The sequence below is a fragment of the Stegodyphus dumicola genome, chromosome 9 (genome assembly GCF_044657685.1).
Source record: "Stegodyphus dumicola isolate Sdum_Otavi_A_Nest chromosome 9, ASM4465768v1".
NCBI lineage: Eukaryota > Metazoa > Arthropoda > Arachnida > Araneae > Eresidae > Stegodyphus > Stegodyphus dumicola.
In genome coordinates, this window is record NC_140776.1 from 170883517 (window position 1) to 170909602 (window position 26086).

Here is a 26086-nt window from a genome sequence, read left to right on the forward strand (position 1 = left end):
TGCTGCAAGACTTGGGATAACATTTATTTTAAAAGCAATTACTTCCAACTTTTTATAGCTGACTACATACTGTATCTGCTTCTGAAATAGTAATCAGAATGTTTGTGTTGCCACAAATATTTTTTATAATTTAATCCGCTTTGTGACAAAATATTTTCGTCCTGTTTCCACTTTGCGTGCACAGTTTTAAATATTCAGTTGCATAATTTAATTCCATATTTAGCTTTTATAACATTTGGAAACTACTGTGAATCAAAAATTCTAAGAATTTCATGTTCAATTTTTATTTTATTTGGAGTTGAGGTTATAAAATGTATTTTATTAAAAGAATCTGTAATATTTTCGTGCATAAAATTTTTTAAAATTAAAATATTCATCCGATTTTTATTTCAGTTAGAAAATAGTGCCCACATAAAGAATTCCATCAAATTTCAAGTATGTACTATTAACCATTTTTAAAATATCATGCACGCAACGTGAAAACATGACGAAAGATTTTGTCACAAAGCGGATTAAATTACAAAAATGTTTTTGGCAACACAAACTTTCTGGTTACTAATTTCCAAAGCAGCTATATTATGTAGTCAGCTGTAAAAAGTTGGAAGCAACTGCTTTTAAAATAAACAAAATATTCCAATTATTGCAACAGTCACATTTTCGAAGATCATAAGGGGTTTAAGGTGTATAAACCCCTTTAATCAAAAATTCTTTAAACCTATGCAAAGCATAAAGTAGATAATAAAACGAATTACAGACTGAATATTCGGGCTTCGAGGTATCCACATTCGAGTGGAGGACTACGTTATTCAAAATTTGATGGCTCTGGATACCGTCGCTTTTTTACAATACGAGAAACAGGCGTCATTTTCTTCATTATTTAATTTCTTTAAATATAATACAGGGCAATATTATTTGCTAGCAACAGTTTGAAACATTATATGCCTTTTATAGGGAACTGACTCAAAATGTCGTTTATCTACTGGTGTACCGTTCAGAAGTAACGTCCATTTGGGCTTAGGAAAAAAATTGGAAGAGGACATGTTACTAAACTTGATACGAACAAATAAAGTACGAATAATTAGCAAAAAGCATGAATAATTAGCATGAATAATTAGCATGCAAGTGGTAAGCTTAATTAACATTCAGAAGTAGAAAAAATACGTTAACGTTCAAGGAATAAAATAGACTTTTAACTTTCAAACGAAAAATTTCAAAACTTACTCTTCAAGAATGAATAAATAAAAGCTAACCTTCAAAGAAGAGAATAAACTAAAACTTTTAAAAGCAAAATAATTCAACCGTGTTTTTCGAAAGAAAAAAATGCAAAAGAAAGCAATGAAATCCAGTTAAAGAGTTAGTTGATACAAGTATTGCAAACAAGAAAACGCCTTTCAATCTTCTTCAACAAGATGTGTAGAGTTCAAATTAAGAAATGCAAGAATAGAAAAATAGTCATTGCAGTGGATGTCATCTCATTTTTTATAGAATGTTGGAAGCCTTAAAACAGACAAAAAATAAATGAAGCCAAGCTGGAAGAGTCAAAGAGAAACACAGAACCGCAAGTTATTAAAATTCAGATTCAAAATCTATAAAAAAATCAGAACAATTTATAAAATGGATCCATTAACGCGAACAAAATAATAAGCGGAGACAGACTCAATTTATAATTATAGAATTTATATGTTTTGCAAGTCGTCGCCAATCTTTTTTTCTTTCTTTTTTGTGGTATGGTCCTTTCTTTCTAAGAACAAAAGATGGCTAATGTGATGAATGACTCTCGAAAGCCGAGCATTCTTTGGGAATTACATCAAGTGTCATTCATAATATATGATTTCCAGCATAGGCATTATTCTAGAATTTCAAAACGAGCGTAAGTTATGTTGTTGCCAAAAAAAAAAAAAAAACACATACACACACAGAAACTGTGAGGAGAAAAAAGCTGGGATCTATTTCTTTCGATTGAAAAGAAAGAAACCAAAACTGTGCCTCTTCCTTAAGATATAAATATAAAGAATCCTCAGTAATAAATGGATTTAGAAATAAAAAGCGACAAAATGCTCTTTCCGTAGCCTTTATATGTGTCCCGCTAGTCAAAAGATTCATTATTTTCCAGCCAGACGAGAACTCTCCCATAAGAGATGCTTATCCCCTTTCCCATGCGCGTGAAAAAAAAAACTAAAAAATGTGCGAAGCGTAAGGAAATTTCGGAAAAAAATACAAGTGTTATGTAATGGGGCAGTAAATAAACACGAAATCTTTTGTTTTGAGATTCTGATGCGCTGTCGTAAAAGTTTAATGATAGGGTAAATTCTCTACGTAAACAATAAAACGCCTACTAAAAACAACGTCGTTTAAAAACCATGTCCAGCAGATCTGCGGTTAGGAAATAAGAAGGAAATGTTTTACAGAAAAATAGAAACAACTTTTATTAATTCTCCACCCATTCGTAGTACATTATGTTGCATATCAAATAATTTTAAAGATACGAGTTAAATTTTTAACTCAACTAATCTCAGCTACCAGTGGTCAAAAAGTATTTTCTTCTCTTATTTGTTTCTAATTATTCTTTCCTAGCAATATGTCTTCACTTCTACAAGGGAACTAGGGAGAACAAACTTCAACAAGGGAATAGAGAAAACTATAATAGTTCCATATGGAACATGAAAATATTCGAAAAATTCATGGTGCTACTTTGGTAGATGGTTGCACGGATTTTGGTGATTTTTTGGCGATTTTCTTTTGGCGAGTAATACGACTTATGGTAAACCCATTGCTGGGTAAATTATTTACGGTAACTGATACTTTTTTGTCATTTTATTTAAAAAATAATGCGTTTTATTATGCATAAATTCAGAGTTTTAAATATTATTTATAGCTTCTAAATATTAAAAATCAATTTAATTTTGCATTTTTATTTGAAATAAAATTTTATTGTTTATGATATTTTATAAAATTTTATGTCGTGGATGATGTAATCAATGACGTCACCTTACTTTAAAAATAATTTGTTTTAATATATATAAATTTAATCTAATGTTTTAAACATTATTTATGGCTATTAAATATTAAAATACAATTTAATTTTGCATTTTTTAAATGATTTTATTATGTATGATTATTTAAATAATTTATAAATTCTAGGTGTGACGAAATCAGCTCTCGGATTGGTTATAGAATATTTGTGCATTACCGCGCCATTTTAAAATTTAATTCATATCTTCGTATTCCTTCAAAAATGTCTCTTTCAAAGATGAATGTTGTTATGTTGTTATTGGTAATAACCAAGAATTATTGGTATCGGAATCGAAAAATTGTACTTTGATACCTTATTTTGGCCAGCCTGGGTTTCCTAATCAAAGATTTATTTATAAATTCTTACAAGGGTCAAAGGAAATTTATTTTAAATTTTTGAAGGAAACCTCGCTAATTGCTTCTTCAGTGAAGTGCGAAAATGTAGATCACATATGAAGGTCGTTAGAAGAGCCGATTTTGAGGACGGCCGTATATGGAATTGTGGTCATGTTGGAAGAAACAACCGCTACAACGGTAAGACAAGTATTAGACATTCCTCCTTTTTTACCGAAAATAAAGTAATTGCTGTCATTTTAGCTCTAGTGTACGAAGAGTTCTTATTTACTTATTTTAAAGCATTTAATTTAAGTAATATTTTAATTCTTTTAAACGTTGCCATGATGGTTTTTAATTCGATATTCAATTTACGTAATATTTTATAACAATTTAACTTTGGCGCAATGTTTTTATAGCGGCATTTTTATTCTATTTCTTTGCTATATGAAAGTAATAATTTAAATTTTCTTTAGTATTTTACGCTCGTAGTAAATGTATTTATTTACATTTGCCAGACATCTTTAAAAAAAAAACGTTTGCAACAAAAAATTAATTTATTATTTTTAACGATATTTATTTTTTAAAATTTCGAATACTTTACTATGCGGAAAATAACGTAAGAATAGCGTTTTTCAAGTTGGCTGACGATTGTTAAAACCGCGCCAACAAATGCGCCAAAGTAAATCGCCAAAAATCCGTGCAACCGTCTACCAAAGTAGCACAAAATTCATAATAGTGCCGAGAAGAAAGTAACGAATAGGTTTCAGAAAATTAAAAATGGTAGCAAATCAGAAATTAGAAATGGTGCATCTAAGATTGTACTCTACCGGTGAATATTACTCTAATGTGCGTAAGAGATTATACCATATACTCTTCTATCATGGCTGAGCATATCCTATAGTGGGAGTTTCAATGCTAAGCGCGGCGAGCAGCAAATGTGTCCAGTCAGAGATAACCAACACGACATCAATTTACAGATCATAACAGGTGATGCCAGATCACCCCCAAATGTAGCCAGTGTCATTAGGTGTTGTGTCATATCATAAAATACATACGTTGTATAGCTCATATCACTCTTCATCGAGAATTTGCATTACCGGAAGTGATGCAATAAAATTTTCGACTAATCTTTAGAATATGGTAACAGGTAGTTTGGCGACATTTTGGTAAGGCGATAAAGGTTACTAGCTAGGACTTTAGAAATAATGTGAGAAGTACACAGTTCGAATCCCAGATTATTTAGTCTGAGAGAAATGAGAGATCATGAGACATGTCATGTGACAATTTGTTTGGCGCTTTTTACAAGAGTAAGAAGAATTGGATTTTTGTCAATTGTCTTTGACTTTTTAAGTGAAAATAGGTCTATGTGTACATAGATAAAGTCAAAAGTTTGCGCAATGCCTTTTTTGTGCAATTCTGGGATGTTTTTTAAAGTGAAAATAGGTCGACGTACACATGGATACTGTGTATGTGCAATTCTTAAAAACGCGGCAAGCAGTTTGCGATTCTGCACTTTCTCCCAATTTCGCACCTAATCTTCGTCATGATTAAGCATTTTGGTTCCATAAAAGTTCTAGTATAAGCGTAATTCGGCTAGCAGATTGTTGTAAAAAATTGAGTAAAATAAAAGTAAAAAAAAAAAAAAAAAAACATGACTTTACTTTGTGAAAACAAAATGGTGTCCAAAACAAAACTAGCAGGTTGCTGTAGCAGGGTTGGTCGCCAAATTTTCGCCAAAAAATTGCTAAGTTACCATAATGTAAAGATTCACCAAATTTTCGGGCATGGTTTTCCCCATCGTTATGTCCAGCTGGAAAACGGAAAACGCCTATAAAGTTTGTTTTCACAGAAATCGTCACGTTTATTCCACTGATGGTTTTTACTCCTTCGTAAACCAAACGTACCATATCAGAACATATTGTTGCGTGCGTAAGGGTTCGTTATGAAATGAATGCACAAGTCCGATGAGAAATGAACAAAATTTATTATTATCACAACAAAAATGCTTCAATTTCCTCAGATATTCGTGCAATATTACAATATCTCACAGTAGTTATCTTTTAACTACTCAAACATTCAAGAGATCTTAATTCAAAACAGCTAAAGAAAGCTAATCCGCGAATTCGCGACAGTCAACAAGAGCAGTTTTCTAAACAAACTCTTACAACAACAACAAACTAACTAAAATCACAACGAACTAAGAAGTTTCCCTCCTTTTATAAGATTTAAAATCGCGCGCGAGAATTTTCTGTAATTTTCTCGAAATCAAAAAGAGATATTTATTTATAAAATGTTAAGTGCTCGCGCTCTTGTATTTTAACATTAGCTATTCAAATACCAAATCCGTAACACTATGATTGATAACAATTAATTATGATTAATGACAATTAATTATGATAAGAGATGCACATACTTTCGAAGACATTTCCCTAGCTTTATTTTGAAAATGCTTAGTTAATTGAGTAATGCATCAGGGGCTTCCCGCTTTAAAAAACAAAGTCATAAGACTTTACATATAAATAATACATGTAAATTCTTAGCAGTTTAATTGTCAATAAGCTCATTCAGATCAACATCTATGACTTAAAACGGTAAGATTAAATTCAATTTGATTTAGGTTAATCACTCGTCTAATTTTTTTAGATTACCAGACAAATTACCGCTTCGGCTTAATTTCAAGCGAAACATACTTATGTTACAGCAGCAGAAAAAGATATGAACAAACATTTTTATCCCCACTTCAGCTAAAAATTACAAACAAAATTACAACAATGTTAACTTTCAATTTTAGCGTGGTGGGCAGGAAATAATGATATTAGAATGTTTAGAATTATTAACATAACTATTTAGAATATTAAATTTAAAGCATAACAACATGGTTCGTTTACCACACGACTGTTAACATAATTTCAGTTAAGAACAGCTCCTAGCACAGCTAAATGTAAGTGCTTCAGCATGACAGGCTGCAGTTGCTAGTTCTTTCTCTTAAATTGAGATCTCGCATGTTATTAAAATTTACTTAATTGCATTTTCTTGTAGAGGGAATGAAACAGGTGCGCATTCCAAAGATTTAATTTATTTATTGTACGCTATTGACGTCATATCATATTTAATTATTTTATTGCCCATTAACCATTTTATTACATTTTACATAGCAACCTAGTTAATGTCTAATAACATAATTAGTAGTTTAATCGCATTTAATGTGCAATCAAAGCGCACTAGTACATCCCTCCGAAAACTAATTTAAAGTCAGATGAATTGCATTTCAAAACTGAATTTTTCAAGATGGTCTAATATTACATAATTAATCTATAGAAGAGTTTCATTTATTTAAATATAATATTTACTCTTTTTTAATATTGGGAATTTAGCTTTAATTGCACATAAAATTAAAGACTAAATTTGTTTCTTCCATTGTGCATAATATATCACCAACAGAAAGTCTTGCAAAGTCTAATGCCTATCTATCAGCCTTCTATCTATCGCTCTATCTATCTAGATCTTTATATATTCTTATATTACACAAATAAATTTACGACTTCTAAAGATCTAGGAACATATTTTAAAATCATTAAAAAAGATAAAAATACAATGTAAATTAACATAAAAATAAATCAAGAACTTTCTAGAAAATAATTATGTTGCGCAAGATAGAAAAGCAACTTGTTTTAAAGATAAGGTAAGCCTTAAGCCGAAATGGGGAAGAAATTGTAGCTAAAAAGCTAAAAAATTAAAAATGTCTGGAGCCCACACATCTGAAATGGGGACATTAGATTCGAACACTTTAATAAGTCATGTTTATAAATTTCTTAAAGGTTTCCATGCTTTGCTCCCATATTTTCAAAATTAAAGCAAAGAATTTTCGCAACACTCAGAAAATCTACCTCATGCATCCCTGGATCTCGTTGCAAATGAAATAGAAATAATTCAGAGAAAAACAGATCTATTATGTGAGCATCATTATCTATTTTACTTTGTATTAGTTCTGTGGTTCGAATGTGGAAGAAATATTTGCTTTTGTAATTAATTCCTTTCTCAGAATTAGCCTTTTCTGCAGTAACAGTTCATTGCCTATCTATACTTGTAGAATTTGTCCTTTATTCTAGTTATTCACTTACTGAAATGAACCTACAAGAACCACATTTTACAAGCATTGGGTTCTTTTTGAAAGCAGAAGAGATATATGGTCACTTTACTTAACCTGTTCCGCCAAACTAAGTTAATGGCACTACAGGGATAGTCATTGCTAGCAATCTGATGGTTAGGCCGCCTTTCTACATTTTACATTAATCTGTAGTTTCTTGGATATAATTATTTCCATTCACTCGCTTCATTATCTCTAAGATTACCTTGTTGCAGTAATAGTCCATGAACAGTATATTCACAGGATATGTGATGCAATCGGAAGGAAAGAACTGCTGTCGAAGGTGCTCTGTCAGAGGGCAGGAGAGCAGGTAATGAAGTACGTCCGCGTCTTCCCCGCGAAAACCGCAAGAACAGTTGACGTCCCGTCTGAGGAATCGTCTGTAATACGCTGGGAATTTCCCGTGATTGGTACAGGCTTGGAGGAAGAGTCGGTTGCATTTCAGCCTCTTGAGAGAAGGTATTGGGAAGATGTTGTAAGTAAATCTTCCTGTCTCTTCTTCCTGCCATCGTGATGGCCATGTCTCTTGAAATGCTGTCTTGAGGAGCCTTTTTGAAACTTCGAGCAATGCCCTCGCCGGGACCCGAACCACGGACCTCTCGAATACGCGCCGAGTGTGCTAATCACTACATTACTTAGGCATAGTAAGAAGATGGGAGAAATACCTTATGTACTTATGCTTTTAAACGACGACTGGGGATAAGGAGACCCAATCGCCAAATCCTGGTGGTGGAGAATCATCATCAACCACCCTTTTAGTTCGGGCACCACTATAGAGACATTAGGCATTTTTTTCTTTTTAGTCGAAAGGGGCTTTGTTCCTGAAGGACTATTGTTTTCATTTTGCGATTTTGCGTTGAATCACTATAAATGTCCATGACTATGAATTACGTCACTATGAATTCACTTTTCAAACTGTTGCCACCGAATGTTAGAGTCCTGTATGATATTTGAAGAAATTAAATAATGAAAAAATCTGCCTAAATGTATGTATATTTCTCGCATAATGATAAAACAGCGGTACATAGAGCCATCGAATTTTGAATGACGTCATCCTCCTACGAATATGGGCATGTGGAAGACCAAATTTGAAATTTGGAATTTCCTTTATGATCGATTTTGTATTTTATAAAACTTTAACGAATTTTTGATTAACAAGCTGAACGATTTCAAAGCGAGTAATGGCAACAGTCTACGGGGGTGGGGGGAACAAAACCTTTTTATCTCCAGGGCGCGGAACTGTGTATCGAAAATTCTAAAGATAGGCCCATTTTAAAATTATTTTGCGACATTGCTATTGAACTGAATTTTATGGTTTAAGTGCAAAGAACATGATATTTAAATAATAAAGGTAACATACAAAACGTTAAAAAAACGCCCGTTTGGACATAGTTTTAAAATCTGAAAACTTTTATTTTTTACTTCCTTGTACGAAGTAAAAAATAAGTATTGTAATTGCGAAAAGTTTCAGGCAACATATTTCAACGAAAATATCCATTTTTACCGCTATCGAATGCAATTTAACGATGTTTTTGCTTGATATTTATGCGTAAGGACAGAAGAAAAGACACCTTTCCTCCAAAAAATTATAAAACTGCTTTAAAATTAATTCTGAAGAGAATTTTTCGTGACGTCTGTACGAACGTATGTACGTACGTGCGTACGAACGTATCTCGCATAACTCAAAAACGAGTAGCCTCAGAACGTTGAAATTTTGTATATAGGACTGCTATAACATGTAGATGTGCACCTCATATTTTGGTTGTAATTGGCCGCCCCAAACGTATATAAATATATTTATATATATATATCCACTCTATTACCCGGCTCAGTGATCTCAGTTTCTTTACTCTTATATGTTTGTAAATTGTGCATTTTTTTTCTTTAAAAATGATTGAATTATATTGTTTTTAATCTTCCGGATAAGTATTTTATGCCTTTAGTAAATCTGTGTGCAATATTTTTAGAATTATCAGCAATTTTAAAGTTGTTTAATTGCCGCTAAGCCTGTTTTTAATGGCGGCCATTGATGTTTACATTTGAAACAGGAGACTAGTGGATTTGTTGACAATCTAGAGAAACTTAGCTTCGCAACAACAAAGATAACGCATTCATTTATTATTGCGAATTAAATCATGCTTAATCCTTTCTGGAATTTTTTCGAGGAAATAAGTGTTTAAAATTTACTTCGTAATTTTTAATGCAGATATTTTGAGTTTTTATGTATTTTTGCCTTGTCGCGAAGTGAGAGCTGAATTAATTGAATGAGAAATACTTAATCGTCTGTGAAAAACTGTTTCTTTTCTGTTTTTTTTTTTTTTTTTTTTTTTTTTTTTGCTTAATTTCTTTTATACATCGTTTAAGCTTTATTATAGTATTTGAATAGAACATGTGACAACGATAATTCTTCAAAGGATATAAATGTTGTGCATTCAGAGTGTCGTTATAGTAAACAAATATAGTGAATTTTAAAGGGTGCATTTATTCTATTGTCGTTTTTGCGCTGTTGAAGAAGTAGATTTAATTCAATCCAATCAATTTAAATGAAATTCAAGAAAAAATGCATATAATTTAATATTCCGTACAAGGAAGTCATGTGGTGTACACATCAGATTTTTTTTTTTTTTTATTAAAGCAGGGGAGATGAAAAATTAGCAATGCTCTCGCAGGGACTCGAAGCACGGACCTCTCGTATACGCGCAGAGTGTGCTGACCACTACACCATGAAGGCATGTTAAGAAGACGGGAGAAATACCTTATAACACCGGCATTCTTTTCAAACTCTCCGTTCATTCTAACTCACCGTTCTTTCGTTGTGCGTGCAAGAGATATTTTTTAACTCTTGTGGAAAGGATTAGGTGTCTCGAAGCCGTTAAACTTAATTAATTTATAATTAAGTCCTCGCCGGGATTCGAAATATGGATTTTTCTCTTGCTCGATGGACATCGTATCCACCATTACCATGACAGTACACATGAAGAATGAGATAATTCTTACACTTTAAGAATTAAAATCATAAACGTACAGACATGATGTAGGTGATGGTCCAAGATTTGAGTGCAAAAGGCGTATATTTGCACTTGCTTGTTGCCCGTTGGTAGCATGCGAAATTATATCACCTCATTTGGTGGTATTATTAAAACGTTTTTAACAGTTTAATTTCAAGCATCTATCAGTCATAACCCAAAGAACCAAACTAATTTGCTCCAGACATATTTGAATGCAGGTCTGTATGCTTGTATGTTTGAATTAAAATGCATGTTTTAGCATTTTTTCGTGACTTGCTTCTTGTATTGTTTCTTTATTGCATTTTGTTTCACTATAGATATTGAATTTTGCCATTCACTTCATTTATTGCATTTTCTCATCATTCTACTTTAGGACTCATAATTGTATCTTACCGAAGGGTTAGGGTTCAAATCTCGGGGAAGGCATAGATGTAAATTGCTTGCTGTATGGCCATTCGTAGGAGGTAATGGAGGATACCTATTAGATGCCTCCATTATAAAATGACCTTTGCTTCTGACATTAGTAGTAGCCAAAGCCTAAAATGGAATGTTCCCGCCATAGAAAATAAAAAGGACAGTTTCATATCTCCCATTCTACTGGCCCCATTGATAAAGTTGAACTTGCGTTTTGCATGTGTCGAAGGCGCAACTAGATGAGAACATCGCGGATGAAAACGTCGCGGAGAAAACAACGCAAGGAGAAAACGTCGCGATACAAAAGATTGTGGGAGAAAAGAAAGCAAAGAGAAATCGCAGTTCTAATATAGCGTGGTACAAAACATCGTCGTCGAAAATATCGCGTGACAGTAACATCGCACACACGCAATTTTCAAATCCCGTACTGACATATTATTGTTACGAAATGTCCAGGCACTGTAAGATGACTTCCCCGCAAAGCAGTTTTAGGGTTGCATTAAAACGACAAGATAAGGTAGGGTTGCCACATTTGGCGAGAAATCGCCCATTCGGCTACAAAATTGGCGATATGCCATGACGGATGGAGAACCTTCTTGAACGAATTTTTACCGGTTTAACCCAGCATGTCCTCGAACACAAGCCGAAAGCTATATAAACCCTGCTGGTCCACAGTCAGGGAGTGTGCCACGTTGAGAGGGCGAGTGTGTGTGCCTCGTCTAGCGAGCTCAGAGTCAGTCATTGAGCGAGCGTCTCGAAGTCTAGCGCCAAGGTCGTCGTCGAGTGCATCGAGAGAGTCTTTTAGTGCATTGTCGAGTTTTGTCTTAGACTGTGCTGAGTCGAGAGCTATACTCTTGTGTATTGTCTAGTGCATCGCGTGCAGAGTCTCGAGAGTACGTGGAGTTCCGAAAACTACCAAGCAGAGTTGGGAGATGTACTCGGGTGCTTTGCAGTGAAGCTGTCTCCACCGTTATTGCCTGACAGTGTCGCTGAACGTGTCAGAGTGTTTATAACAGTTCGAATTTTGTAAAAGTGATTTTTGAGCTATCTGATTAATTATGGTAATTAAAGCGTGTTTCGATACTTCATAAAGTGTCGTCGTTATTCACTCCAAATCTACGAACCCCGTACGAACGTGAAGGAAGAAAACAACGTAACAACTGGTGTCAGAAGAAAATAACGTAACATTATGCAACTGACTTTCGCCGTAAGTAAGAAATCGACATCGAAAAAAATTGATTTGCACGGTATACATGAAAATTTTAACGAAAATTTAAGAATAAATAGAAACGACACAAAATATAATTTTCACTAAAACTATATCATTAACAAATGTGAAAAAAAAATTATTGGATAATTAACTAAGCAATTTTTATAGAAGTAACCTCATACAGTTATTTATCTTTCTTTTTCTAATCTTTTTAGATTGTATTTTCCATAAAAATTTATCAGTGAAGCTTTTTAAAGTAGCTTAATTTATTAATGGCATTTGTAAGTTAACTATGTAAATTTTAAATCATATTAGGTTCTGTAAGTTGCATTAATTTTCTACTCATTTTCACTTTTTAAATGCTTAAGTTTCCTTCTTATTTTTCACCAAAAAATTATTAGTTCATTCAAAAATATGAAATATAGAAGTAAAAGAATCCTTTTTTCCTTCTTATACTCCCAAATTATTATACGAACATGCATTTATAACGTGTATAACTTGAAAACACATGTTTGCGATGTTATCGTCATGCGATGATTTGTAGGTACTTTATTTTTACAACAATAGTTTTTGAACCACTTTACTTTCGATTTTGTACCACTTTACTTTCGACTACGGTATTTTGCACCACGACATGTTAGAACTGCGATGATTTCACTTTGCTTTATCTTCTCCCACAATGTTTTGTACCCCGAAGTTTTCGTCTTGCGTTGTTTTCTCCGCGTCGTTTTCGTCCGCGATGTTTTTGCCGCGATGTTTTCAGCAGACACCATCTCAAGGTGCCAAATTTTGTAAACATCTCACGAGTAGTTTTAAGAAATTAGTTCTCAAAACTTTCGCTCATCAATGTTAATTGAATTTGGTATATGTTTATTAATCTCTCTTTTTCATTAATTTTGCTTAACTCTTTCTTTCAGAATTCGAAATTTAGTTTCAATCCAAATAAAATTAAAAGATATTTTCTTTTATTTATTTATTCAAGATTTCCCAAGATATACGTGAATTTGTATATTGGCACGTTTTGAAATTTGGCATTGTTACAAGCGATAATAATGCCAAATATGTTTTATGGATCTAAAAACAGCAAGTATGATTAAAAAATATAATATACAGAAAATTATTTGAAAGAATGAACGGTGCACCTCTTTTTATGCTTCTGCACAATGAAATGGAAGAGAAAATATATTACCATAAATAACTTCGCCAAGTGAATTATTCTTGGTGCAAATTAAAAAAAGCGCGCCAAGACAAATTTACGATTTTGTCAGTACATTTCTCACCCAGTTTTACAAAATTTAATTTTTAAGGATATTTTGAGCAGATTAATGAAAAATGTGGAAAAAGCATCAGTATGCTATTTTAGAAAAAGTTCACTTTTATGTCAAAATACCTATTTAAGAAAAAGCTATAAATAAATCTAATATGAATTTTAAGTCGCACTTGCTCCTTTTTTTGTTTAGAATGTAAATACCTATCACGTAAATAAATTTCAGTACAAAATGTACATGATGTGATTATGTGTTACGTATACGTACATCTTGTATATTTACTTTTAGCATATGATATGTCATGTATTCTATAATTCTGCTATTTTTTATGTGTTGCTTCTTACTGGTATAATGCGTTGCTCATAAATTATCTCTGAAATATCTTCGCAAATTTCTTCCATATAAGGCATATATGCTTAAAAGCATCTGATAAGACTTTGAATCTGTTCTTTAACTACCACAGCGTGATAATGAGAATGCGGAATTCATGAATTGTACATAAGAATACCTCTGTTTCTAAAACGCGGCCGGGTAATTAGTATCTAATCAAGTATAAGGTAGTTAATTCATTGTAGCTGTATTCTTTAGTTCGACGACGATAATTAAAATCTTAATTTTAGACAACGCATTATGAATCAATCTGAAACAATATCCTTTCTTGCGATCTTATTCCCATATTAACATTTCATTTGAAATTGCTTCCAAAGAAATAGTGTAATTCTTTTCGGCATTAATACCGAATAAAACTCGAGCTGATATTAGAAAGGATTATCAGTGGTTGGAGCTGTAAGATAAAACGTTAATGGCTTCCAAATTAATTTCATGGAGGCTTACATAATGTAGCGATAAGCACGCTGTTTCATTAATTTACATATCATTAAGGATGCTCACATAATAATGAATTCCCGAGACATTGTGTTCTTAAATGTGCCTATTACTAGATTAGATACTTATCTTGATTAAGAAAATATCCCGAAAGAAAAGTAATATCATATGTTCATGCAAGATAATGAAATTTCTTTTTCGGGATGACAACAGGCTACTGCGAGAATGATAAAATACATAGTATGATACATTTTTGCGGATTTTCGACAACAAATACATGCGCGAAACAAATTGTAACTGGTGTTATCTTCAAACACCGACGAATAAAAGGTAACATAGTTTTTAATAATTATCTCTCAATTCAATAATAATAACGTCGAGACGATTTATTTTAAATTACTTTTATCATTGGAATGAGTGTTCTTCTTTAAAATATTCATTCGGCAAATTTAATTATTTCTTAATTGTTTTCACTTAACAGAGACTTGTAAATATTAATTATACTTTAAAAATGATTTAAGTAAGTAACGTTATTTTAATTAACTGCAATCTATGTAATTCCTGTTACAGAAATTGTACAGGAAGAGCTGCAAAAATGATGCAGTTCGAAATGAGAAATAATTTTCCGTGTTAATGCAGTCTTTTCTAGCGAATAGTGATAAATTATTCATTGAAGTAATTTTTCAATTATATTAATTAAAGTAAAGAATTTAATTTATTTCTAAATAATGAACTTTATTTTCCTACAAGTCTCTTTAGCAGTAAAACATTTAAAATGAAAAAAAAAAAAAAAAAAAAATCTGAAAACTTTCAGATTTTACACTACATCCAAAGGGATTTTTTTTTCAACGTTATAACGGTTTTTCGTGTTACGATTATTAAATATCATGTTCTTCGCACTTAAACCAAAAAATTCAAATCAACAGCAGTATCACAAAATTATTTAAAAAGGCCTAACTTTAGAATTTTCGATACACATTCTCCCGCGCTTGAGATAAAAATAGTTTTTTCTTGTACAGTGTTGCCATTGCTAGCTTTGAAATCCTTGAGTTTGTTAATCGAAAATTCGTTAAAGTTTTACAAAATATGAAATAGACAATAAAAAAAATTCCAAATTCGGACTTCCAGAAGCCCATATCCTGGTAGAGAACTATGTTATTGAAAATTTGATGTCTCTAGGTACCGTTATTTTTTTCACAGTGCAAGAAACACACATACATTTACGCAGATTCTTCATTATTTCCTTAAATATAATGCAGTACTATTATATTTGTTGGCAACAATTTGAAAAGTGAAACGCTGTTTATCGTGAACGAACACAAAATACCAAAACCCTTCGGGCTAATAAAGTCATTTATTTTTCTTTTTTTTCCCTTTTCTAATGAAATTATTCAAATCCTGAAAATTGAAAAACATAATTTAACTTAATAACTCATTTTACGTCGTATTAATTTCAATAATAAAACTATTTATACCTAAATAAAAAATTCTCTCCAAAAATTCATTTGTGAAAAGCTCTATTAATCTTTTCAATTTCCGCTATTTGACTATTTTTTGAAAAATATAACTCGAGTTATTGAGATAAATATCAAATAAAAATGCACAAAGGAAAATGTTTCCACAAATGAAATTTCGATTGGATCAGCGATAAGGGCTTGAGAGAAAACGAATTCAAATAACTTCCTGTGTGATATCGTGAGATAAAAATCATTTTTCTTTTCTTTTTTTCCAGAAGAATCTTTGCAATTTAAATTCTTTATTTGACTGTTGAGGGTCTAATGCAAAGGAAATGTGTCTGCGTCAAGTTATATGCTGAAAAAATACATAAATTTTCCCAATTGTGTTTTAGAATAGATGTTAAAATATTTATTTATGTTATATTTGCTTCACGATTTGCGCTCCAATTTTATATACTCAATTACGAAAAGAAATTAAAGCAAGTTAATGGATTGAAGACATAATATTAAATATTATATAATGCAATTATATAATATTTAATATAATATTAGTATAACATAATATTTAATATAACATAATATTAAATATTATGTTATATTAATATAACAATTGTGTTATATTAAATGTAATAATAATATTTAATATAACATAATATTAAATATTATATAATGCAATTATATCATTAGCAAATGATAACATAATTCCTCTACTCATAATTAAGTCTAGATTATGAGTGATAAACATAAAAATTTGAAAAATGAGATGAAAGATCATACTTTAAGACATAAAAGATAAATAAATCTCATGTGGACGCCGCAAGATTTTCTTGTACAAATAATAAATGTTCCTTCATATTAAATTATATAGATACTTTCTTACGCTTCATTTAAAATTATTTCTTAGAATTATTCTAACTTATTTAAGCAATCGCTCAAGGCAAGTTGAAAATGAGATCAAAAATTGCAACTTTTGAAATTAAGTATCCCTGTCAATTCTTGTGGCATTGCAATCAAAATTTTCTAATTTTATGTGTTCATAATGAGTTATAAAACTTTTTCAAATATAAGTAGGAACCTGGAGAGTGAGATTAGTTATTTAAAAGTTAGATTTCGTTTTCTTTAGATTTTTTTTTTTTAATTTGACGTTGCCAAAGTATGAATATTTTCCTCAAAACTTTTCTGTAATTGGAAGGATATTATTACGCCAACGATTGTGAAAATATAAAGACCGGGTAATGATATTTTAGCCGGTTAAGCTTCATTAGTTCTTGATGTAGTATTTTTCTTCTGGATTTAATTTAGTTCATGTCATTAGTTTATTTTGTTTTGCCTTTTTTAGGCCATTGATAGTTTTTTAGGTCTTTTTCTACAATTAAGTTTACTATTATTTAGCTTCTGTATGTAATTTTTGGTCTTATTTGAGTACGAATGCATGTAGGGAAAATATCTGAACATTTGAGAATTATTAGAATGTAGTTTAAGTGAAGGTTTGGGATTAAAAATCGGTTTTGAGTCTAAAATTATTCAGAGGAACGAAACATGTATGCAGAGCTCATTAATCAACTTGGTTTAAGGCTTCAAAGCACTTTTCCATTGACAAGTTCTGTTTAAAGCGTTAAACAGAGGAGAATAATAAAAAAAAGTTTTGTTGTTGTTGTTTTGTTATGTGTAATTTTTTTTTTTTAAGTTTCTCTTTTCTCAGATTAATTTTCATTTAATGATTCATTTTTTGAAGGTTTCATTAATTTACGTTTACTCAATTTGGTAATTTTTTACTTGGAGAAAACATATATATGTCTGTGATGATTTAATGCGTATGAGAAATCAGCTGGCAATCGTCATGGCCTGGGTTGATCGAAAATTTATAAAAATTCAGTCCAACAGCAGTATCGCAAAATTAACTTAAAAAGCATATCTTTAGAATTTCCGATACGCAGTCTCGCACGCTGGAGATATTTTTTTTTTCGTACAGTCGTACAGTGTTGCCATTGCTCGCTTTGAAATCGTTGAGTTTGCTAATGAAATATTCGTTAACGTTTTGCAAAATATAAAATAGATAATAAAACAAATTCAAAATTTAGGCTTCCAGATGCCCATATTCGAGTGGAGGACTACGTTATTCAAAATCTGAGCCCACCAGCGGTCGAGCGATAAAGTCGCTGAACACTGGTAGTTCGGTCCGAGGTTCGAATCCCGCGAACGGGCTGGCTGCATGGGTGTTTTCGTGGTTTTCCCCATGTGTAACGTGTATACGAGCCAGTTTCCCTAAGAAAGTCCTTCACGAAGGCATCCCTCCCCTTAGGCAGGTAATCCTCGAGGCTTTGTCGTAATTAAATAACCTAACCTAACCTAACCTATTAAAAATCTGATGTCTCTAGGGGTACCCTTCTTATATCACACTGTGAGAAACATACACATATTCGTGCAGATTCTTCATCATTTAATTTATTTAAATATAATGCAGGGCTCTAATATTTAGCGGCAACAATTTGAAAAGTGAGATAGTGAACTAATGCAAAATGTCAAAACGAAATCAATGGCCCTTTCGGACAAATTGCTCCTTTGCACTTTTTAAACATTGATAACAAAACAAAAAAAAAAATTGCTCGAGAAGATTTGCTATGTGATTTTTTATTTAAAATGCAATATCCACGTTAAGTATGCGTAAGCATATTTAGGCACTTTCTTATTTTAATTTTGCAGCTGGCAGGAAAGGCAATTAGCGCCAGAGATCATCCCCCCCCCCGAGCAGCATACATGAATTTTAAGCTTATGCTGGAAAACTGGGAATGTATTTTAAGTGTAAAGATGCTGCAAGACAGAATTTAAAACTCTGCTACCGCAAGTTTTATCCCGGAGAATTTCTAAGTCTGTAATGCGACGAAACAGCCATGTGGCGGGGAGAGAACAATAACGAACGAAAGAACTGTGGTGTCTTTGTTACAGACTTTCGGACAGTCCCAGGTAAAAGCGAAGGATACCGGACGACACGCGATCTACAAATAATGTTATCTGTGCTTGAATTCCAGTGGAAATCACAACTACTGTTAATTAATTTCTTTTTCTGTGCCGCAAACTATTTGTTACTGGCATTTTGAACACTTCTAACGTAGACAAAAAGATTTGTTCATATGTCCTGTTGTTAATATTCTGTTTTAATGTCTAAAGTGTACAAACGAATTCATATTTCTTTTAGTAAAATATTCGTGTAGATCTTCTAAAAATTATCATTTAAAGATATTGTAATTTATGTCAAATAAATATATCGTAAGTTTCACTAAATAAATAAATACATTATTAAGGAAATAAATATGTAAATTACTGAAAAGAATATTTATTGGAATTAAATAACATAATTTGTTAAACAATTATAATTCAAAATTCAAAATTTTGCGTAATATCCACTGATTTTATGTCAGTTGTTATTTACAGGCTAAACGAAAATTAAATGAAAAATATTTAAGTTTCTATGTTAGCGTTCTCGAACGTTTTTTCAAAGCGTTACAGAACCTCGACTCTTCAGATAACATATCTGAACATATAAGATAACATATAACATTTTCAGATAACATATCGGTCTCTATTCGATAGCTTAATATTGGAGAAATAAATAAATAAATAATAATAATAATAATAAATCTGAAAGTTTTCAGATTTTAAATTACGTCCGAAGGGGAGTTTTTTAACGTTTTGTGTGTTACCTTCATTTATTAAATATCATATTCTTTGCACTTAATCCCTAAAATTCAGTTCAATAGCAACCTTGCAAAATAATTGTAAAATGAGCATATTTTTAGAATTTCCTATACACAGTTCCGCGCGCTAGAGATAAAAAGATTTCTTTTCCCGTAGAGTGTTGCCATTGCTCTCTTTTAAATCGTTGAGTTTGTTACTAAAAAATTCGTTAAAGTTTTACAAAATATGAGATTGATTATAAAGCAAATTCCAAATTTCAAATTGGGTCTTCCACATGCCCACATTCGTAGGAGGATGACGTCAACCAAAATTCGATGGCTCTACGTACCGTTGTTTTATCACAATGCGATAAAGATGCATACATTTATGCAGATTTTTCATTATTTAATTTCTTCAAATATAATGCAGTACTCTGGCATTATATTTGACTTGGGTGACACTACTTGGGTGGCAACAGTTTGAAAAGTGAAATGGACATAGTGATTCAACGCAAAATTGCAAAACGAAAACAATAGTACTTCAGCGACAAAGCCCCTATGGACTAAAAATTAAAAAGGAAACCTGAAATCTTTATATTTTACATTACATCTGAAATTAATAAATAAATTAGGATTAAATCTTAGATTAAGTCTAAGAAAAATTTCACTCTCTAAAATTATGCGATTTACTAAATATTATCGGAAAAGCTGTTGAAATGATTTTGATATTGAATTCTCATATAAAGTGAATATTTTATTCAGAATACAGCTTTAAGAAAATTACATTTTACCTTATTCAACAGAAATGATTTTGCTTCCCCTTACAGGCTACACTATTCACATAAAAAAGTACCTATTCACATAATTGCAACAGCATTAGAAAAGAAGAATTTAACACTTCTTCTAACAAATGAAAGCCTGTGCACGTTATAATATTACAAAAGGGCAAGTCAAATGAATAACTTTCTATAGCGTAAACAAAAGTTACCAAAAGGAACTGGCGTAAAATTTACTTACGTTAAGTTACTAAGTATTGATTTTCAAAAACCTGTTAGTAAAGTAATTTATTCTTAAGATTTTTACATACTTATATTTATCTGTTAAACTTGTGAAAATAAAACCAATAAATATCTTACCTCAATCGTTTAATCCTACTAGTTACGACGCATTATCTCCACAATTAAAAATAGTTTTATGCAGCGAAAATAATTACTTGTTTATTTAACAATATGCATGCTTGTATATATGTGTCGTCATGGAGTTTAAAGTGGTGTTTAGATCGCGTAGGGCCCGCCAATGGCCGAGTTGTAAAAGCGCTGAACACTGGTAGTTCCGACCCGGGTTCGAATCCACCCGAACGGGGTTTCTCCGTGTGTACGAGCCACTTTCCCACAGAAAGTCCTCCACGAAAGCATACCTTCCCTTACGCAGATAGCCCTAGTGTGCTTTCTCATAATAAACTAACAGGCCCACCAGCGGCCGAGCGGTAAAGTCGCTGAACACTGGTAATTCGGTCCGACGTTCGAATACCGCGAACGGGCTGGCTGAATGGGCGTTTTCGTGGTTTTCCCCATGTGTAACATGTATACGAGCCAGTTCCCCTTAGAAAGTCCTCCACAAAGACATCCCTCCCTTTAGGCAGATATTCCTCGAGGCTTTGCCATAATCACACACACATAATAAACCAACCAAAAACGTAGATCACGAAGTATCATGCTATATGTCCAGTGATCAGATTTTACAGATGTTATTTATTTGAACGATGAATTTAACCATGCAATATGAGTACAGAGACGGTCTCATCCGAAATTCAATAATTCACGTAAAGATTTCAGATAATAGAGCCCCATAAACAGCGATAAGAGAGGCAGCAGATTCGAGGCGTAAACTCGCTAATTTTATAATACATATAAAGCCATAACTGATATTCTTTTAGGTTACTTAATTCTTAAAGAAAATTCAGATACAAATCAAAATTTATGTTGTGTTCTCTAGCGAAATGTTTTGTTACAAATTCTTATCACTGCATGTTTTTCCAAATTCCCCACTTCTTACGTGTTAAATGGTGTACAAAAGGAACACTTATAAATTTTCTCGTCAAAGACATTAAAGTTTTATTCTTAATTAGTTCTAAAAAACAGAATTTTTCCAATAACTAACCTGCAGCCGATAATTAGTCTACAGTCTAACTAGTCTACAAGCTACTGTATATATAATTAGGCATTAAACAGAAACACTCTTCATTCCTCTAAATTAATGCAAGTCATAATATTTCGGAGTTGTACACCTCACAAAACACTATTCAGCCAATGAAAACTAATGCGTCTTTCAAAAAGAATCTTGAATGCTTATAGGCATTAATAAAATTGATAAATCAGTTATCTTGTCCTTTGGTAAATCATTTCAAAATTCCTTTTGTCTAGGAATATACATCATACAAATAGTTTAGACTGTTGTATAATGATATGAAACACATCAGATATTAACGTAGCTTAAATACCTGCAGTTACATTAATGAGGCTGCAAAAATTTAAACGCTCAGAAAGTACTTTTTATGACATCGTAAAGGGCAGTTCTAAAGAACATATATATTGGAAAGCTAATGACGTATAGATGTATATTTTATTTCTAGAATATACTGATAATTTCATAAAATACTTCATTGCATTTGAACTATATAGGTAATCGTACAAAATGTAGCTAATATAAAAAATATCGAGCGATAAGATTATGAAGCAGAATTTGTCATCATCTGGAATTAAGCAAAATAGATTATACATTTTGTTTTATCACCTTCAAATTTCCAATTATGAATAGAGGTATTTCCAATAATTTTTGTTTTTACTGTTTCAATTTCAAATGCTTCTGATTATTTGTAAATATCATGGTTTAAAAATAATAAGCATTCTTCATTTTTGTTTTAATATATCCAAAATTCAGTAGTTTGTTTCAATACATGCAAAATGTAAACAATCATATTATTTACTAGTTAAAAAATGACCTTCATATTTTAGTGAAAGGCTGATGGTCAATTTCATTAAATAAACATCTCAAAACCTCTCTGCATCAAAAACGTTAAACAGCAATAACGTTTTAAAACAAATTTACTTAGATATCTGTGAAATACATATTTTACTTTAAGTTCCACAGATATCAGTAAACAAACTAACAAACAAATAAAAAAGTGCACCATGCTGCTTTCATTACAGTTCAAATTAAAAAGTTAGTGAAATATATGAATAACAAGTTACTTTCTTTTAGCTAAAATGCTTGAAATAATAAAATATCTTTAAATTAATTTATTATTATTTTTTCTTTATATGTTATTTATCAAAATAAACTATACAGGTTTGAGGGTTTAAAATTATAGAATAATAGATCTTTTATGGGTCTGGATACTTTAAAATTTTACATCACATCTCGATTCATTTTAACGGTACATTTTAAAGAATAATACATAAAACGATGTTACACAGTATAGCATGTAAATACGCCACAATAATATTTACACAAATGCCTGTACTCTATAATTTTTAATTACTTCAAATGACACAATAAGTACAATCTTACCTCACCTTCCTGACAATAGGTAAAGTTTCTCAAAATCCAAAGAGCATCTTTTTAGCGAAATTTAAAAAAAAAGAGAAAGAAAGAAAATTTGATTTGAAATGACTTTCAGTTTTTAACAACCGGCCCTCAATTAAATGGCGAGAACTCGAAGCCCTCGGTAAGTATCGAGTACGAAAGGAAAGACTTTTTCCGTTTGGACAATAGAAGACTTGCAACGGGAGCATCCAAAGTGTTCGTTTCGAGAGGAAAGGTGCTTTAAAAGAGCTCTGCGGGAAAGCGGGAAGTAGAGGGGTTTTGGATACATTTGCTCTTGCTGATACTAGCGCCATCTGCTGTTAAAAATTGAATATCTGTGAAAAGGTGAGTTCAGAGAGCAAGAAACTGATTAATTAAGAATTGTGCTACACAGATGCTACCTTCGATTAAAGGAAACAAACGTAAGCCTAAGAACAGTTACTCGTTTTATTAACACTGAATCCAATAAAATAACGAGAAACATTTGAGCTCTTTGTTTTTAAATAGCCGCCACCGAAAAGTTTTTAGCTGAGATTTACTATTCTGAACTTTCAAGAACTAGCTAGTAGTAAGAATAATATTGTAAGAAAAAAATTAATTATCGAAAGCTTGTTTGTTTAAACCACTAGAGTGTGTGTGTGTGTGTGTGTGTGATTATGGCAAAGCCTCGAGGGCTATCTGCCTAAGAGGAGGGATGCCTTCGTGGAGGACTTTCTAAGGTAAACTGGCTCGTATACACGTTACACATGGGGAAAACCACGAAAACGCCCATGCAGCCAGCCCGTTCGCGGGATTCGAACCTCGGGACCGAACTACCAGTGTTCAGCGACTTTACCGCTCGGCCGCTGGTGGGCCTTAAACCACTAGAGAATGTTTAACTTATAAGTCATTCCTCCCACTTTTTTAGCATAACTTCGTGATATAGTGGTCATCACACTCGGAGCGTATTCGGGAGATCCTTGGTTCATGTCCCGGAGCGGTCATTGCTCATTTTTCGTGTCTCCTGCTTCAAAACGAAATCATAATGTTTCTACAATGGCGCCCGAACTAAAACATGGTGGTGAATGATGATTTTCCACCACAAGGATTTGGTGATTGGGTCCCCTAATTCCCAGCAGCCCTTTAAAAAGGGGAGTATATAAGGTATTTCTACGGCATTCATAGCATGCCTTCGTGGTGTAGTGGTCAGCACACTGGGTGCGTGTTCGAGAGGTTCATGCTTCAAGTCCAGGCGAGGGCATTGCTTATTTGTCATATCTCCTGCTCAAAAAAAATTCTTATATCTCCACAAACTGGATTATTCACCTGTAAAATGCAAGAACGTAAAAATGAATAACAAAACTACAACTTCTGAAGTTATATTTAGTGTGTATAAAACTGTAGCATAATGTAATATCTAATCTAAAATTTATTCCTACCTAACTTAAAATTAATTCAATGCTTGAGTACTCATATTAAAAAAAACCCTTAATTCCTCCCCATTTATGTTAAGGAGACTTTAATTATGATTGAAAATATGAAAAAGAATAATCCTTTAATAAACGCAAATCAAGTAAGAAATATTTACTAATTCTTCATTTGACGGGATTATTTTACTCCATTCGCTTACATATATAAAATTACCAAACAAACAATGCGAAGGCGGACGAAGGATAAACACATTTTTGAATGAATATTTCGCTGCAAAAAGTAAAATAATTCCAATAATTTTATCATAATGCTGGCAACGGAAGACCGGGACATCAATACTTTGTCATCATCTTTGATAGCTAGACAGGTGTAGTCCCACACTTTCGGCTGTACTAGAATTCACTTCAGACTGAGGTTTCACGAGGAATGCAAAGGAAACGTAAAATATTTTACTTTAACCAACCGGTCATTATGATTTAAAGCCTGTACTATAATTTCTTCTTTCCATATTACCTACCACAATGCAAATTGTGTGCATTTAAGCTGAGTATTTTGAATGTTTAGAAGAGAGTTTCTGGCAGCCGCGTCTTGCTATTACTCTCGCAATTTCTGCTTAAATTTGTATTTCGGATTTAAAGTCTTGCGAGCAGAGGTTTCAAAAATGCGAGTCGGTAAATATCCGGAGTCAGTTTCAGACAGGTTACTTTTATGTGTAGTCTCAGTCTACGTTACTTACACTGAAATTTTAAAGGTATGTTAATTTAAATGATCGCAGGGTAGCAGAAATCCGTTGTAGCACAGGCTGAAACTTTTCTGTTCAATTCAAAACTAAATAAAAAAATAGTTTAGCTTTTTACTTCCTTGTACGAAGTAAAAAGGAAGTATTTTAATCGCGAAAGGTTTCAGGCAGCATATTTCAACAAAAATATCCATTCTGACCGCTATCGAATGCAATTCAACGATGTTTTTGCGTGATATCTGTACGTAAGGACAGAATAAAAGACTCGTTTCATCCAAAAAATTATAAAACTGCTTTAAAATTAATTCTGAAGAGAATTTTTTGTGGCGTCTGTAGGAACGTTTGTACGTACGTGCGTACTTACGTATCTCGCATAACTCGAAAACGAGTAGCCTCAGAACGTTGAAATTTTGTATATAGGACTGCTATAACATGTAGATGTGCACCTCGTATTTTGGTTGCAATCGGCCGCACCAAACGTATATAAATACTATATTTATATATGTATCCCCTCTGTTACTCGGCACAGTGATCTCAGTTTCTTTACTCTTATATGTTTGTAAATTGTACATTTTTTGCTTTAAAAATGATTGAATTATGTTGTTCTTATTATCCGGTTAAGGTTTTTATGCTTTTCGTAATTCTGGAAGCAATATTTGTACAATTACCAACAATTTAAATGCTGTTTAAGTGCGGTTACGTTTTAAATAACATGGCGGACATATTTGTTTACATTTGAAACAGCATAATTCTAGATTTGTTCCCAATCTGGAGAGACTAAGCTACGTAACAACAAAAATATTTTTTCGAGGAAATAAGTGTTTAAGATTTACTTCGTAATTTTTAATGCAGATACTTTCAGTTTTTATGTATTTTTGCCTTGTCGCGAAGGGAGAACGGAATTAATTGAATGAGAAATACTGAATCGTCTATGAAAAACTGTTTCTTTTCTGTTTTGTTTGCTTAATTTCTTTCATTCATCGTTCTAGCTTTATTATAGT

General features: G+C 32.2%; 1 protein-coding gene across 1 annotated transcript in view; it reads right to left on the reverse strand.

The window, feature by feature from the left end:
* LOC118204259 (uncharacterized) overlaps positions 1-23158 on the reverse strand; it is a 428384-nt gene extending 405226 nt beyond the window's left edge. Inside the window, exon 1 of the mRNA XM_085824339.1 lies at positions 22922-23158. The gene's annotated coding sequence lies outside the window, so the exon portion shown is untranslated. The remainder of the gene's footprint in view (positions 1-22921) is intronic.
* Positions 23159-26086: the final 2928 nt, after the last annotated feature.